The following is a 17346-nucleotide window of genomic DNA, read 5'->3' as shown; positions in this document are numbered from 1 at the left end:
TATCACTCAGTGGTGACTCGATTTACCTTTTTCTCAACTTTTTCTTTTGCTTTTCTTTTTTCTAAGCTATTTCTCTTATTTCTGTCTTCCCCAAGCATCGTTGTTAACAAAGGATTCCCCCTAAGCAGCCTTGCTCTTTGTTGCTAATTCTTCCTAGCCATGGGGAGCCACAGCTTGAGTCAGTGAGGAGTTGTGTCCCCTTGGCTCAAGATAACAAGAGAGCAGCTGCCTCATGTGGTAATGGGGAGGCTGCATCACTAATAACAGAAAGGGTAACATTAGGTCGCTTCTGAAGGGAAGGGAGCCTCATTCAGTGCATCCTCATCCCAGTCTAATTCAACCAGCTTTTCCATTTCCATTATTTAAGTCCCTGTAAATGAGAGATGGGTAATTAGGGACAGCAGGGAAGCACAGGGGAAACAAAGGAACGTGAGAGGCAATCAGCAGACTGTACTCATTTTTTCTTTCCAAATGTATGAGGCCCCAAACATCACTAAAAGACATATTAGATGAAGCTAGCACGAGCTGGGGAATGAGTTGCTGTATAAAGCTCTACAGTAGCTTTTCCTCCCCCAAAACACACAGTGCCACAGTTCCCTGCTGCACCACTACCCCAACACTGAACATAGCTGCTTGATGGTCTCAGGCTGGAGATCACCATGTCCATGGGAGCAAAACAGTACAGAGGCTTCATGTCTCTGCACTGAGAAAGGTGCATATTTAGGAGCATGCAGCAATTAGGGGGGGTTAGGTGAAGGTGCATGTGTAGAACTTATTTAGGGCTTGAGACCTGGAAGGTTCATTGGGCAGGGGCTGCAGGTCCCACAGGAGCTGAAGTCTGCTCTGGCACAGCAAAAGGGGCAGGAATGGGGAAGGAAGCACCCTTTAAGGACCGAGGATTAAAAAGGATATGTCAGGACAGAAGTGACCCTGACACCAGTCTTTTCCTTGCTAGTGTCCTCCCATATCATGGGAATTTATTCAATTCCCATTCTTGTAGAGGTTGTCTCTCAAGAGGGCTGGGCACAACTGGGAAGAAGACTGATGAGAAGGGAATTTTCATCCCCACAGATGTGTTTAACATCAGCAAGGCCAAAATGGGGGGGGAATAAAAGAAAAGAAAAAAAGAAAAAAGGGAAGAATAAAAAAGGAAAAAAAGGAGAAAAGAAAAAACAAAGGAAAAAAGAAAAAAAGGGGAAAGGAAAAAGGGAAAAAAAGAGAAAAAGAAAAAAGGGAAAAAGAAAAACAGAAAAAAGAAAAAAAACCCAGAGGCTACAATTTGTGCCTGATTTTAGTGAAAAATTGAAGAATATTTTCTTAATGTCTCTCAGCCTTGACCTAGGGAGAGCTGATCTAGCTGTAGGGCCAAACGGATGGGATAGGCAGCACTTCCCTGTTGCTGGGCTCCCAGCTTCAGCTGTGGCAGCTCCCTCCCATCACAATAGGATTTAGTTCTCCATGGTTCTCCACAGGAATGTTGCAAGAAAGAGAGGGAAGGATCTGGGGGGAGATGCAGGAGCATCTGTCCAACCGAGCCGATGCTGCTCTGCCAATTACTGCTGCTTCTCCCCGCTAGACACAGATGGTGGCCTCACCATTGACCTTCTCAAAGAAACCCCATCCCACGCTGTGGGGGAGGACACGGAGTTCTGGGTTTCCCACCTCACACCCCCATTTTCTGTCTTTTTCCAGCAGTCGTCTTTGGCTGCAGGGAGGAAGGGGAGGGAAAGGCTGCAGCTCCGTGTTAACAGGTTCCCTAATGAAAAGCCTGGCAGAGGTTAGTATCCATCCCCGCGGCTACCTGAAGCGCGCTGAGCCATCCCTATAATGAGACATTGAGGTGGGTGGGTGTGTGGGGGAAAAGGGGTGAGTGGGAGCAGGGGAGAGGGGCAGGATAAGGGATGAGCAACGCGTGTGTTGGATCTGCTGCACGCTCCTGCCTTTCCCCACCTACCTGCAAACAGGGGAGGGAGAAAAGCTGCCAGGTGAGCTTTGCAATGGGGGGAAATGGGCCAGGGAAGCACCCACAGGGCATTGCTGAAATAGGGATGATGTGGGCATGGCTTCCCAAGCGTGGTGCCTGCTGCGGGAGGGGGGTTATAGCCATTTCTATTCCTCACCAGGCTCTGCAATGGAGGTGGGGAGAGTCCCTGCAGTGCTGCTTTGCTCAGAGCCAGGAAGGCTCTATGAAGTGATGCTTAGAGAATTTGCAAAAGAGGGGGAAACCCCAAGATTTAGACCTTTATGGCCCCCACAGGGAAGACTGCAGACCCCTCCTTCCCGTCCATTGCTTGCTCTCCAAAATCCTCCAGCTCCCTCCCCAAGTTTTGCATGTGATGGATGTGAAAAGCACCATTTGTCTGAAATGTCAGGTCTTGTGAGGGCAACACAATCTCATCAGGGTACCCCTGTGTTTCTGCCAGCAGTTGTGCAGGAAGCTCACTGAACATCTTTTTACTCAAAGCTCTAGTTTGGAGGGTGTGTGTGTCTTCTAATTATGTTTATCACTTACATTACTAACAAGGAGGCTGTCATTGTCTAGAATAGTCATGGGGTAGGGTGCCCTTCCTGGGAGTTGCTAAAAGCATGTTCAAAGCACGTCTCCTTTAACTAGGACATGAATTGTGATTTCTTCACAACTGAGAAGCTCTGACCTCCACATAACGAACTAGCCATCTTCTGATAACTTTGGATAACTGATCAAACATCCATCAGGCCAGACCAAGGTACAGATTTGCCAGTCTTAAATCCTGGAATACGTACCCCATGCATCCCATATCTCACAGAATAGCTAACACCATCTCCCTATTTGTGTGTATTCAGTCACACGCAAAGCATAGGGATCCCACTAGGAACAACCATAGAATCATAGAACAGTTAGGGTTGGAAAGGACCTAGTTTCATCTAGCTTCAACCCCCCATGTCTTGTCCTTACCCAGAAGTGCCTCATCAAGTGTTCACCTAAGACACAAGGCTCCAGACCAAAAAGAGATCTGAAGTCACACCATCCAGAACAGGCCACCTCTGTTCACCCACACTGAGAGTGCCTTATTTCTTTGCTCAGCCCCACAGAGGGTTTCCTCATCAGGATGAGTTTGCGATGTGGCTTGATAGAGTGCAGAGGAAACCACAGCGGCTCAAAAGCTAAGTTCAAGGCCAGGTTGGATTGAGCCTTGGGTGACGTGGTCTAGCGTGAGGTGTCCCTGCCCAAGGTAGATGGTTGGAACTGGATGATGTTAAGGTCCTTCCCAACCCAAACCATTCTATGATTCTATAAAAGACAATTATCCAAGAGCTGCCAGATAGGGTCCTGCTTGATTACTGAGAAGACACTTTCTCCTTCATTTGGGAACTGACCAATCAGCACAGAACTTTTTCCCTTTGCTTCCTCATCTCCTCTCTCCAAGTATTTGTGCAGATTGCCTGTGGCATTTGGAACAGCTAAAATTATCTCAATTAAATGTCTCCACTGTTTTCCTTTGTTCTCTTTTTACTTTCTGGCTCTTTCCTTCCAGGCAGCTGGAACATGTTCTTTAGACATTCTTTAAAAACAAGAGAAAAAAAGCAATCCTACCCCTAACACCCAACAGCTAGGACTCATGTAGCTTCAGATTAGGCTTTATTTAGAAACATGGATGAAATATATGATGTGAAAAGTATGAAAAGACCCATTGCTCTAGTGTTCATCTATAGGAAACAGGACAGTATACTTAGTCCACCAAAGTCATCCTGTTAGGTTTTACGGGTCTACTGGAGGTGTGGAAGAAACGGCCAAAGGGTTGTGTGCTGATTCTCAGGGTACGCTTGATACCATGATGTAGGAATGTGATAGTGCTGTTGTGCTCTGGGACATTCCCCCGTATGTCCACATACTCATCATAACAATATCTGGCCCATTTCCTTGACCCCTCAAGCTTTGCAAATTCCCTGCCAGTCTGTTCTGGGAGAGAAAATTCCTTCCCAGCATCAAATTTGGCAGCTGCCTCATCCCTGTGCCTGACAGCATGAATCACCAGAGTTAAGTAACAAACCCATTTATACAGCAAGATGCCATCACTGTCCAAGCAATTCTTTTGCTTTTCAAGCCAACTACTATGGGTTCTGCCTTATTCCTTCTCTTTTGTTCCCTGCTCTTTCTCCTGGTAACTTCTGGATGTTTTGCTAAACAGAAGAAAACTTCAGAAGGGTGCTGGGATGTGAGGCAGAGTCAGAAAATCCTTCAAAACCCCTAAGAAGGGTTGTTTACTACTAATTTTGTGAGTTTCTGGGAAACCTCTCAGGGAATCTCACCAAAGCCTGTTTGGCAAGAACAAGTAGCTTGCTAATGTACCACCTGGTTTGTGTATCACTGTCTTACAAATATCCCTACATACCCCTACACACTTTAATACACCTGTTATTTTTACAAGGGCTTTCTTGGCACTGTTTTTCTTAGTAACCATTTGATTGCTCTGGTCCATTGCAAGTTATTAAAGAAGTGATTCCCGAATGCATTTGGTTTATCCTTCTGAAGTTCTGATGGGTTGGAATAGCAGTGGGCGAAATGTCTCGAAAGAAAGCACAGTGTATTGTGAGTTTGTGGAGGCAGAGCAGGAGCTGCAAATGTTATTAAGCCTGGGAAAAGCAACAGGACTTGTATGCTAAGCATAACTGCAGGACTGCAATGTTCAGTAAATGGCACAAAATTATGTCTCTCAGTGCTTAGCTCCAAGACAAAACTCTCTAGTTTTCCTACTGCTCTTCAAGTTGTTAGCTCCAAGACTAGTTGTTCTCCTGCTGTCTGGTCAGCCTGGGTCCATACAGGACACAACCAAGAAGATGACTATTGCCCCCTTTTATCTGCACAATAGCTGAGATATACCATTCTAAACCTCAGAAAGTTCTGTCTCGAATACCTTCCTTTGTCTGGAAACAAGAATTGGATGAACACAGATCTCTGCTTTTCCAAATTACCCCATCACTGTGAGTGAAACACATCCAAGATCAATCAGGTTTCTCTCTTTATATAACAGAGACACTAGAACAAACACTGAAACAGAGTTTTCTCAGAAAAAGAGTGATTCAGACTTGAGGAGAACTTAAATGCAAGGTAGGGTTTTGTTCTTCTCTCTGTGTCTCCCTACCAATGAGTAGTGGAATTTCACTGTAGGGTGGATTGCAAATATTCACTCAGATCCAGGTCATTTCTCCTAGGCAGCAGTAGGATCACAGACTGCATTCCCCTATCCAAGGTACATGCTTTAAGCCCAGAGATACTGCTTATAAGTGCAGCAGTGCTGTTCTTCATAGCCTGGATTCTTAAGAGCCAAACCTTAAAGCAAAGTTTTAAAGAACCCCTAATGAGACCCCCCCACTGAAGGATGGGCTTGCGACCTCAGCATCTTTTACACATCACACTTAAGGAGGGAGCAGGAAAGGGCTGTGTAACAGGCATAGTTTGGCAGCCAGGCTTCATTAACTCTGTTTTTCAAAGATGCATTTATCTCTCCAGCATAACAATTGAATTATCTCAGGCCCCATATTCCATCCTCTTTAGTACATCCCCTTGCAGCTATTGCAGTAGGTAGTGAGCACCCACAGTGCCCTTTGTGCTGTTATTTCATTCTTACTCTAACATATTAAACTGCTATCAAAGATGAGGTTTGCAAACATAGTTTGTTGCCTACTGGAGCCTTACATTGCAGAGCTGTTGCTGCTGCTGTTGCATATTTTGTGGCCCATTTTTGCTAATGGGCTCACTTGGGGGTCTGTAGAACTGCAGGGAAATTGAGACAAGTCAAGTTTCCTGCTGGGAGACCTTTGCAAACCTCAAGGAACCTTTTTTTTTTTTTTTCAGAAACAGGAGTTCCATGTTCTTAATTAGATCATTTTCAGAGAAGTCTGGAGAAAGAAGAGAAAATAGCGACAGCAAAATAGAGATAATCACTAAAACTGCTTTTCAAGTAAACCAGAAGCCCACTCAGTGTAATGAGACAGAAAAACATCAAGAAACTTAAAGGAGGAACATGTGCTTTATTTGACACATCAGAGCCAAGTCGGTAGGTGAAAAGCAATAACATCTCAACCCTGCAGTCGTCTGTCACGCCCCTTGTGCAGATAGCTGGATGAAGAGTGGAGAAACAGGGCAAAATCCTATTAGTGGCATGGTTTGGTGCCAGGAAGTTTGCAATAAAAACTAAGATTTGTGGCAAATCTGATGTGCTGAGTTGGGTTGAAAAGGTCACCTCACTGCACCTCCATCTGGTTGATGCATTGGCTCCCATTTAAAAGAAGAGGGCACTCACCAAGGGGTGACGAACCCATGCTGGCCCAGAAAGGTCAGGTTCATGCCTCCTGACATGGCCAGGAATGTCAGCTGTTGGGATAAGCATTCAGTGGTAGGTTTCTGCATGGATTTAATGCAATAACGTTTGAAAGCTGCATCTGGCTGATGCCAGATGAATATTCAAACAAGCACAGGCAGATCAGCCCTGTGTGATAGGAAAACTGGAAGAATGGGAAGAAGGATAGTGGGGACAGAGGGATCTCCTGCCATATGTTTGACATGGCCACAGCCTCAAACCCCTGTGTGGGAGTGGTAGATCAAACAGTTGGTTGATGGGATGAAATGACACCTCCAGCACATTGCGCCAACATGGTTTGACAGGCTGACACTTGTCCTGATGCCTCAAGCCAGGGCGTGAGTATAAGGAGGTGCCAGAGAAGATGTACAGAAGAACAGCTAGCTCAGAACCAACTCTATAACATTTTCCATGAGTTAATACCTACAAAAGAGTATTTAGTGTTATATCAGCAGATACTCTTCTAACCTCCAGAGGTCTATGGCTCAGCACTGCATGAACCAAAGCAGATAGTTTCACATTTGCATCCTCTTCATGGATCTTTTATTTCCATACAGCTGCCCAGTCATTTTTTGAGTGTCTGTACATTTTGGGGATCTATAATCCCCTGTGGCAGGGAGTTGAATAGATAACCAGATACTGTGTAGAGAAACTCCTCCTTTTTCTTTGTCCTGAGCTTGGCATTTGCTCATTTCAACTCATAACCCTTAGTTCCTGCATCTGAAGAGTCAATAAGTAATCAACCCCTAATAACTCCTCTTTAGACTCTATAATATCCTTCCTTTTACCCTTTTTTTTTCTTCCCCAGACTGAATAAATACTGTCTACACAGCAATTTCCTGTGCAGAAGTGACTATTACACCTTCCCACTGGTTAGGTTTCACATCCTTCCTGGGATGAGGACACCAAAAAACAGACAAGATTCAAGATGAAAATGAAACAGGAGGTTTTGCAGGGGGAGTGATGACAGGTAAGAGATGACAACAGGGAACTTTGAGTGTGGGCAGCCCACACTCTACAGCACCCCTGGTGCAAAGGATGCACAAGTTGGCTGAGGAAACCACAAGAAGAAATAAGTGTCATGGGAACAGAGTATTTTTCATAGAGTCATAGAGTCATGGAATGGTTTGGGTTGGAAGGGAGCTTGAAGATCATGTAGTTCTAAACTCCCTGCCACGGGCAGGGACACCTTCCATTAAACCAGGTTGCTCCAAGCCCCTGTGTCCAACCTGGCCTTGAACACCTGAAAACAGCAGCATCTGATAAAAGCTGCAGTTTTGACATGCCCAGGAGGCAACCAGAGCAGTCATCTCAACTTCACTCCATACACTTTATTCACTTCCCATAACAGAGCTGTCTATAGAGTGCCAGCCTTTAGGTCTGAACTGAGCCAGAAGGTAGGTTTAACTTACTTGCCTTCAATGAGAGGAAGTCTAAGCTTCCAACGTCTTCCATATGACATGTTAAACTGGCAACACAAGTCTTTTTCTGATGACTTTGCTCAGAGACTTTCAGTTGTGATGTTTCACCATCTGAATAAATCAACTTCCCAGAAAGTCAGCTTCTGAGATTACTAATTTAACTGCAATGTAGCACTTCCTCCAAGTCATGTGCTTTATCGGATCCTTCACTTCATCATTTCCACCGGTGCTGTTAGCATTTGCAAAGCCATAGTTTAGCATATCTTTCAGTAGGAATTTTGTACCCAGCTGAAGCTTGAGTATTTCCAGCAAGGCAGAGTGGGATGTCAAATCCCACAGTTCCCATGTTGGGATCATTTCTTCCTGTCTGAGGAAAGCTGGTGAGAAACAGAATGGCTTTGGTTTCTGCAGTCTCTTTCCTTGACAAGGAGAAAGATGGTGAAGCAAAAATGGGACAGCTGGAAGGGCAGAGCTATGTTAGTGTTGAGCCAGGCTTCCAGACAAGCTGACCTGGCAGCTCAACCTTTCCTATGAAGAACCTGCAGATGGCTTCTTGTCACCCACTCATTTAGACCCAACAGGGCATAAATGATGTGGGCTCTATGGAGTGACACCTTAGACCAACCCCTGAGAAAACCTGCTTGGAGGGGTGTTTCTAGTGAAAACTTGGCTCTCAGAATTATTCCTATTATTATGTGCATTTATCTGCCACAACCATTCTTATTCAAAGATCTAATTGTTGACTGTATTGGTCTTTGACAGTTGATGTTTGGGCCATATGTTTAAACATAGGCCTAAGCATTGGTGATAGATGCAGCAACAGATGCTGAACAACCAAGTGGAGATCTTCCTTCCAACTTCTTGAATACGGCACAAGGGGAATGGACTGCAGCCACACTCACATGAGATCCTATTGAGCATCTCCCCAACCCATTTTCAGAGACGAAGAGAACTGGACTAGATGGACCATGGATCTGACCTAGGAGGGCATAATTTGTTTTCCTAGGTGCCTGGTGACTTTTAAGAAGCCCAAAAGCATTCAAGCCATTGTCACAGGGCTGAAAGATGTGAGATGGGTCATGAAGAAAGGCTACAGTCCTTTGGATTAGGAGCTGTGGGGCAGCTGGGGTAGCCTAAGAGATCACAGATAGTACTGAGTGTACGTATTTCAGCAACCTGAAATACGTTCTTGTGGTGTGATTGTATTTGAGACAAAAGACATGGTTCAATTGCCTGCAGGACAATAGATAGGTCTAACTCCACCCAGATCCCAAAAGCTATAGGGGTTTTCCTACCCTGGGTGCCACTAGTCTGTGGCTGCATTATTTGTAGGGATGTTGCTTCTGCACAGCAGACTAAGAAGGGAAACTGGGGCAGTAGTGAATCAAGGGAAACAACTACAATGTGAATATGAAGATCACAGAATAGCATCTTTGCTGTATTCTCCCAGCTCCTAGCAAACTGTAGATTAAAGACTTCTCAAACTAGGGAAGAAGATAGGTTTTAGGGCAACCTTTGTGTAACATTGATAACACCTCTCCATAGTTCAGCCATGCACAGTCCCATGGAATGCCCAGAGAGGAGAAGACTTTGGGTGATCAATGTATGTAAGTATCTGAAGGAAAGGTGTAAAGAAAATGTAGTCAGACTGTTTTACAGTGGTCCCCAGTGACAGGACAAAAGTCAAGTGTTTCCCAAGCCAGTTTGAATAGTAAATGTCTGAAAGATCTCTATATTCCAACAGGTATTCTGAAAAACAGAACCCCAAGAGGGCTGAAGTAGCTCAGCTGGGAGAGCGTTAGACTGAAGATCTAAAGGTCCCTGGTTCAATCCCGGGCTTCAGCAGTGTTTTCCTGGAGTTTTTTGTGCTTAGTGATGGGTTCTTCAGTGTAAGAGAGTCATGGACATACAGGAGAAAGGCCCGGAAGGGACCGGAGCATCTCTCCTATGAGGAAAGCCTGAGAGAGCTGTTCAGCCTGGAGAAGTGTGACGGGTTATCATATCAATGTATATGTAAAGGGTGTAAAGAGGGCAGAGCCAGTCTCTTTTCAATGCTCCCCAGTGACAGGGCAAGAGACAAGGGGCACAAAATGCAACACAGGAGGTTCCCTCTGGACACCAGGAAATACTTTTTACTATGTGAATGACGGAGCACTGGCACAGGTTGCCCAGAGATATGGAGCCATCACCCTTGTGGATACTCAAAACTGCCTGGACACAGTCTTGAGCAACTGGTTGTAGGTGGCCCTTCCTGAGCAGGGGTTTGGACCAGATGACCTTCAGAGGTCCCTGCCAACTTCAACTATTCTCTTTGAAACAGGTACATAGTTTTATAATACAAAGGCTTCAGCAAAAAACAGTTATATAAAGGGTTTGGCCTTTTTGTTCCCTCAACCTTCAGTTGCCTCTTCTTAGTCATATGTCATGGACTGCCCCATAAAGAGGTAGTAATGTTGACTCACTGGTGTATGGAGCCATGAGGGAAATCAAAACTGTGAGTTGGGAAAAGGAAAAATACCTTATGAAAAAAAAGTTCATTTTAGTCTGAATCATGACTGAACTTGAAGAAAGTCCTCTCCCTAAAATCTGTCTTTTTCCAGGCTGAAAAGTTCTTGTGTGTCTACCTACTGTTCACAGGGGAACATCTCTAGATCTTTGATAAAGTTTTCTACCCTTTCCTGAACCTTTTCTACTCTTACACTGACCTTTATAAAATGATAATATTCAATGTGTGGGCATGCCAAAAAGTTGTGCAACTGAGTAACTGTGTTTTGTGTTTAGTTCTCCATCCTTTTCTGATTAATTCCTGATCTGTGGAGACCTTCAGGCAAACAGCAGAGACAAGACCTGAATTACTAGTTGTCCAAAAGAAGAAGTGAGAAGCAGTGAAACTTTGACTATTGATTTCTCAAAGACCAAGCCCAGTACTCATCCGGTCTCTTCTTCATAGCAGGGCAGAGACTTCTTTTTCCCTTTCATTCTGGTGGTGCTCTTTAAACTCTGGACATAACCTTATCACATCCTGCAGCACTTCCAAGAGATGACTTCAGTGATTGAGATGTTATAATGAGTGTAAGTCAATGAGTGTAAGTCAATGACATCATGACCTGCATAAGTCTTGAGACACCATGGGCCCTGCTGGGCAAATGCTTCTATCAGCAGCCACCACTGACTAGCAGGTAGGGTCAGAACATGCATTACCCTCCTGCTTAGCCAGGACAACAAGCTGCTCACCCACTGAATCATAGAATGGTTTGTGTTGGAAGGGACCTTAAAGCTCACCCAGTTCCAAGCCCCTGTCATGGGCAGGGACTCCTCACACTAGACCATGTCACCCAAGGCTCAGTCCAGCCTGGCCTTGAACACTGCCAGGGATGGGACAGCCACAGCTTCTATGGGCAACCTGTGCCAGTGTCCCACCACCCTCACAGGGAAGAGCTTCTTCCTTATATCTGACATAAATCTACCTTCTTCAGTAGAGCCGTTTGCAGATCTGACGATGCACTCAGGCAGGACCCTCTGCCTCAAGGATGCACTAAGTAGAAAATGTCTCTTTCCTCCTACTGTCTATGTGTGCATCTAAATTAGGCATGAGCTCCCTGGTCTCCAGACTGGATAAGAGTAGGTCAGAACCCCCTGCATGATCCATATGCAGGATTAAATTGTATCAAATTTGATGTATGTCTTGGGCCTCATTTTGTTATGGAAACGGACTTCAGTTCGTTGTGTATGCACATACCAGGGATTGCCCTCAGGTTTAAGAACTGCTTACACACCGTGCCTGTGCTGAACTGCTCTGACCTCATCTACCACAGTAGAGAAATGAAGCCTTGGGCACCAAGGGCAGAAGCAAAGCAGATACCAGGCTCATTAGTCATGAGTCAGAGAGCAGTAGGATGGCACAGAGTTCAAGCAGTCCTGACAACAATATTCTGACCTGATGCTGAACTTGTGGTTTAACAAGTGTGCTGGAAACCTAAATAAGGCCAGTGTTTGGGCTTGAGCACTGCTCAGTGACCCTCCATAGTATTTAAATGGGCCAACTTGTGTCCTCTCAAGTACAGTTCAGGCAATAGCAGGAGACAGGAACCATTCTCAAGCGGTATTTTGGACATAATAGATCTGTTTTTGTTGGGGCAGAGAGGGGAAGAGATTTTACCATCCTGACAGATATGTCTTAGTCCCATTGAGCAGGACAGACCAGTTGTATTTGCTATAACAGTCCCTGCAGAGGACCTGATGTTTCCCACCATCTCTCTCCCTGGTGGCCAGCCACCAGCATCATTACCTCAGGCAGTCTGGAAATGCTTGCCATAATGAAGATAAGCATTTGGAGCAGTTTTATTATGGGTTGCTGAACAGATAAACCCCATTCAGCTGAGGAAATCCCCTAAGCTGAAAACAGTCAAAGGATGGGAGAGATCTTTAGGGGTAGAAGAGATGATTGAAGGGGGGGATCCATGTGTATTTTCCCTGTTCTTATTCTTCACTGGGTATCTGATCACGTACAGTATTAGAGGATGCAGAGCCTCATGGAGATGCCAGTGGCAGCTCACCCCTAACCCAGCTGCAGTCCAGCACAAGGAGGTAGCTGCAATCAAATTGCTTTGAATCTGATCCACAGCTGTGGGAGGGCAAAGGAAAGGCTCCCACTGATGCTAGTAATCACGTTCACACTGCAGGATGCAAAGAAACCCCCAGAGACCGTAATACAGTGCTGCCAAAAGCAAGGACAGAAGCTTATTTCCCCGCTCCTTCTCCCTACGACCTCATCCCCTCCTGGCTGAAACTGCTTTGACTCAAGCCTCAGTGCCAAAACTTGCCAAGTTCCCTGTGCTCAGCTAAGAGAAGGGTTAAAGTGTCCCCGTGCTCGTTGGCGCTTGCTCATCGGGGAGGCGTGGAGGGAAGGTGCAGGATGAATAACAGCAGTGGGTGGCAGGCAGCGGGGGCAGCTGCCCTGCCAGCACCTTCACCCAGCCCACACACACACACAGATCCTCCCTCTCGCCACCCTTCATGTCCCTTTGACACCGGGGCCCCCACGTTGATCAATCAGCGCATGTCAGACCTTGATAACCATCATGCCCTGAGCCCCTGCGCAGCGCTGCTCCAGCCCGCAGCTCTCCCCCACAGATACTCACAGCTCTCCCAGTGCTCTTCAGCTCTGCTTTTCCTAGTGATTTCTGCCTCTTTCTCTTAATGCTTCCACTCCTGATTTGCTGCTGCTGTCCTTCTCCCCCATCCTTGGGGTACCTCTATCCACCTTACCCACCAAGAGGGCTGGCAGGGACAGGTCCGCATGCATCCACCTTGACTGTACAGCACCAGAGCTGTATCTCACTGCTGCTGAGGTGCAGGAGCCTGCACTGAAAGACAGCTAAGCATAAAGGAAATCCTCAGCAAGAGCTTTAAACTTTTTCCTCCAGAATAAAATGAACAAAACCCCCCCAAACAAAACAAAATCAGAACAACCAAATCAGGGTGAAGAGGAAAAAAATCCCTGCACTGCCACTGCTGTCACTGTAGGAGCATGACTGGGTCTGTTAGTATACCTGGGAATGTCCTCACTTAAGCTACTGAATGCAGTTGCTGACACACAGTGCTTACTCAGTTGTTTTATGAGGTCAGACAGAAGACCCTGGACCTCTGATTTGCAGTCACTGTGAATCACTGCTGCAGTGTCTATACTGCTGCCCTGATGAAAAGGTGATGGAGTGAGGCATGAATATTCCCAGCATTGCCTTCTCTATTTTGATTGTTTTTCTGATAGTTTGCACTCTTATAGAATGTTTCTGCTATTGCTTTCTTTTTCATAGAATCATAGAATCATAGAATTGTTTGATTTGGAAGCGATCTTAAAGATCATCTAGTTCCAAACTCCCCACCATAGCCAGGGACACCTTCCACTAGACCAGGTTGGTCAAACCTATTATAATATAGGGGCTAATTGGACTGCATGTCTCTGTTCCTTGCTCTGACAATGACTAGCTTGAGGACAAAGCAATTCTTTTATTCATGCCTCAGTTTCACCCATCAGAAGATTGGGCAAAATTCTCCAGAGTCCTTTGGAATAGGCTCTGAGATCTGACAGAGAGAGCTAGCCATGACAGAGGCAGAGGCAGCCAACACACACAGACAATAAAAGACATTGCCAGCCCTAAAGATTAATTTGCTAAATTACATGGCAGCTACAAGACAAGGAAAAGAAAGGAGTATTATTTGCATGCCATGGGAGCAATAATCCTGCTATTACTACTCCAGGCATAAAGACATTAAGGCTTGGTTCGTGCTGCAGTGCAGAGCTCTTTGAGGTGTAGCAGCACTGTGCCAGGAACAGACAGCTTGTGTGCAGTTGTAAAAGTAACACATGCTTTTGTGTACTTGTGTAGAGTCCAGACTGTGATGAAGACCACCCATGCTTGCATTAAGAGATGCACCCTGCAGTCCTTGCATCAGTGGGTGAGAGGATCTGCCATCCAGCTCCTCTGACAGCCGGTTAGGTCTGCGCGTGTTCATCCCTGCCCTTTCTCATCCCATCTGAGCTGGTAATGCTGGCCTCTAACATCTTGGAAGCTGAAGTCTGAATCATGCTTTAAGTCACCAACTATTCCCATTGACCTTAGAGGGAGCCTGGGATAACCAAGGTCTTTACTGCTGAGCAGCTGAAGTTTTGCTGCACAGAGAATCAGGCAGCAGTCCAGAACCTTGGAGCTAACCCTTCACCATCCACACCGGGTTCCATCTGTTCCTAACAGCTCAGCTTTTCCAAACACTAAGCTTAGAGCTACAGATCCATCCCTGCCTGCCTTTTACAGTGGGAGCTGTTTGGATTTTGAGAGCCACAGGGTCCTAAATCACTTGGTGAACATGATGTTGCACATGACTTGAACAGTGTTGGTCTTTAGATGGCAGATATGAGGATGAGGGCAGTTCTTCCATTCAGGTCATCCAACAAGACCATGGTAAATGATGAGTTAGGATTTCTTGAGGCTTGCTCATGTGTCATGCACAAAATGAAAAGGAAAAAGACAACAATTCCTCTTCCAAATGCAGCAACTACCCAGGACCACACCCTGGACACTCTGAACACTCTGAACACTAAAACTGAAGAATACTTCTTGGATCCAGCTCAGTTCCTCAGAGGTACTAAAGTAAATAGACAGTCAAAATAACTTTGAAGGGTCTTGGCTTTAGTAGCTACGGCTGATTAACTAATTGTAATTTAGAATGTTATTCGGGCTGTTAACTATTTGAGCTGTTAATTTTGGGGCAACGGGCTCTCCTTCATTTTCAGTGTGAATGACAAAGCCTCATTTTACCTGTGACTGCAGGGTGCTAGTGGAGGATAAGGAGAGAACATGAAGCATTGCTCCGTACAAGTGGAAGTAGGGTATTTAAACATGCAAATTGTGTTCAGAAAAAGCCCAGAGAAAGAGGGTTGTGGAGCTCCTGCTGTTGCTTATGAGGTAGGGAGATTTTCATTGCCTTGCCCACAGTGGGATTCAGTCTGGGGCAAGAGGGAATACTCTTCTGTCAGCCTTTGGGAGCACACAGGAGGTAGCAGATTGAGGAGAGTTTGTTAGTCCATGAGGAAGCGGGGGTAGATTTCAGTTTGGTTCCCAACAAGCATCTGCAGCACATTAAACATCCTTGGCAAAGCTCTGCAATTTCAGGACAGAAGGTAACGTAAAAAAGTACAAGAATGCAGTACAGGAGTGATTTTAACAACTAGATAGTATGTAAGGCTCTAAACTACACTCAGATCATCTTTTTAAGCTACTCGACTTGTGCTGCATGAGTTGGAAAATTCTCTTTTGCTTCGGTCTGCAGAAATTCCACTATGTCTCATAATCCCTCATTACAAGCAATTGGAAATATCTAGAAGAAAGACTGCCACACTGAGTTTTTTCATGGATAAAAACCCAGATCTGGGAACACTGCCAATCTCAGGCAAGTGGCAAACAGAAGAGACATGCCATGGAGAGAAGACCATGACCTGGTCGTGGTCAGAAGATGCTGGACAGGTCTCTCATCCCTCAGGAACTTTGGTGAAGTTGATTCCAGGCTCCCATTTCTTTCACCCTGACATGGGGAAACTCCTCGAGTCATTTTGAGTCAGTGTCTCTGCCTCCGATATTTTCCTGCCAGCCTGGTTACGTGGGTGATTCTCTGTTCTAGTTTTCAAGCAGAAGTTCTCACAAATTGATGAAGGAGGCTTTGGCACCTCCGCAGGGGGAAAGAGAGAGCAGGAGAGAGGGAGAAGTATATGGAGGAGAAGGAGAAATGAAACGGGCTTTTGAAACCCATAAAGTTAGCATAGAAAAAGGAGGCAGTTTTTCTTTACTCGGGACTGAGAGAGAGGCAGCACAGTTTCCTGCTGGTTTTCAAGCCACCCCATTAAAGATCTTGCTGGGTGGCCACAGGTGTTCTGGGTTGCCTGTTGCTTGAGGGAAGTTAATTTTGCAGCTACAGAACTAACCTGAAAGCTTGAAAAAACAGAGTTCAGGCTCTACCTTGGTTACAGATTGGCCGTGCAGCATACTCGCTAGTGTTGGAGCCAATAGTAGTAGTAGTAATAATAATAAAGATAAATATGCAAAGAAAACTATAACTAGAAGGCCTGCAAAGTCAATGAGGATTCATGGTTTTTTCAGCCCAAGAATTTTTAGGCCTTAAGGTCTCAGATCATCACTTCTAGCTTTAAACATTTAACTGAAGTTTCTAAGAGCTCTTCTTTTAACCCCCAGCCTTTCAGCATAGTTAGAAGAGGTAAGAGTCAGCTCCTTTGCTGTTTCAGTGCTTCCCGATGGAAAGACCTGTTAGCTGAGGGTTTGGAAATTCAGTTCCTTTCCTCACTAAATAGATTAGTACCTCTCAGCTGCCTAATATTTTTGAGCTAACGCTAGGTACCTGTACACACCCTCAGCCCCACCATGTGTTCAGGTAACATGAGTTACCTTGGGTTTGTTACAGACTGCAATTCATAGGCATGAAGCTATTGCAGCTCAGTTCATGTGTCTGGGTGTTTGGTTTCTAAACTTTTCATATATGTATATGTATATGCATATGTATATGTATATGTATACACACAACCTTTTGGGAAGGGTCTTGGCATCAAGAAATATAAGCCCTGATATTGATAGCTCTCTGGAATACAAAGCACTCTGAGAACAAGCTTCTAATACCAGGCTTTCAGCTCTCTCAATCCCGTCCATCACCAGCCATTGAGTCTGCAACAGGATAAAGAGCATGTTTGTTTCTAGCTCAAGACCAAGTCCTTACCAAATTCATTGTGGTCACCCACCAAGATGAAAGAGCTCTTCTTTTCTCAAGCCTTCTCAGTTGTGGCTGGCTGAGAAGCGGTAATGCAGAAAATCCTTTTCCTGCCAGCCCTGTAAAGGTTCCTGCGTTGGTGAATGAGAGGGGAAACAGTGACACAGCACAGCAAGGCAGCTGGAGCCTGGAGCTGCATGCTAGGACCTTCCCAAAGATGTCTTTCAAGGGGAGCAGGACCCAAATCAAGAGATCATACCTTTAGAAACATGATTTATCAGCTTGTGCTGATGAGGAATCCAAATGACACA

The 17346-nt window shown here is 45.4% G+C and overlaps 1 long non-coding RNA gene and 1 other non-coding gene across 3 annotated transcripts in view; both read left to right on the top strand.

Moving 5' to 3' along the window:
• The first annotated feature begins 1693 nt into the window (after window positions 1-1693).
• LOC115617048 overlaps window positions 1694-17346 on the top strand; it is a 45317-nt gene continuing 29664 nt past the window's right edge. For both annotated transcript variants that reach the window (XR_003994488.1, XR_003994487.1), the window contains exons 1-3: window positions 1694-1777; window positions 5837-6038; window positions 7150-7311. This is a non-coding gene — a long non-coding RNA (uncharacterized LOC115617048). The remainder of the gene's footprint in view (window positions 1778-5836; window positions 6039-7149; window positions 7312-17346) is intronic.
• TRNAF-GAA lies at window positions 9535-9607 on the top strand. The gene has a single exon. It is a non-coding gene; the product is annotated as a tRNA-Phe (tRNA).

Source organism: Strigops habroptila, chromosome 1, assembly GCF_004027225.2.
Source record: "Strigops habroptila isolate Jane chromosome 1, bStrHab1.2.pri, whole genome shotgun sequence".
In the NCBI taxonomy this organism is placed as follows: domain Eukaryota; kingdom Metazoa; phylum Chordata; class Aves; order Psittaciformes; family Psittacidae; genus Strigops; species Strigops habroptila.
Note: the sequence above shows the minus strand (reverse complement) of the source record. Positions and strands in the feature narration are given on the sequence as shown.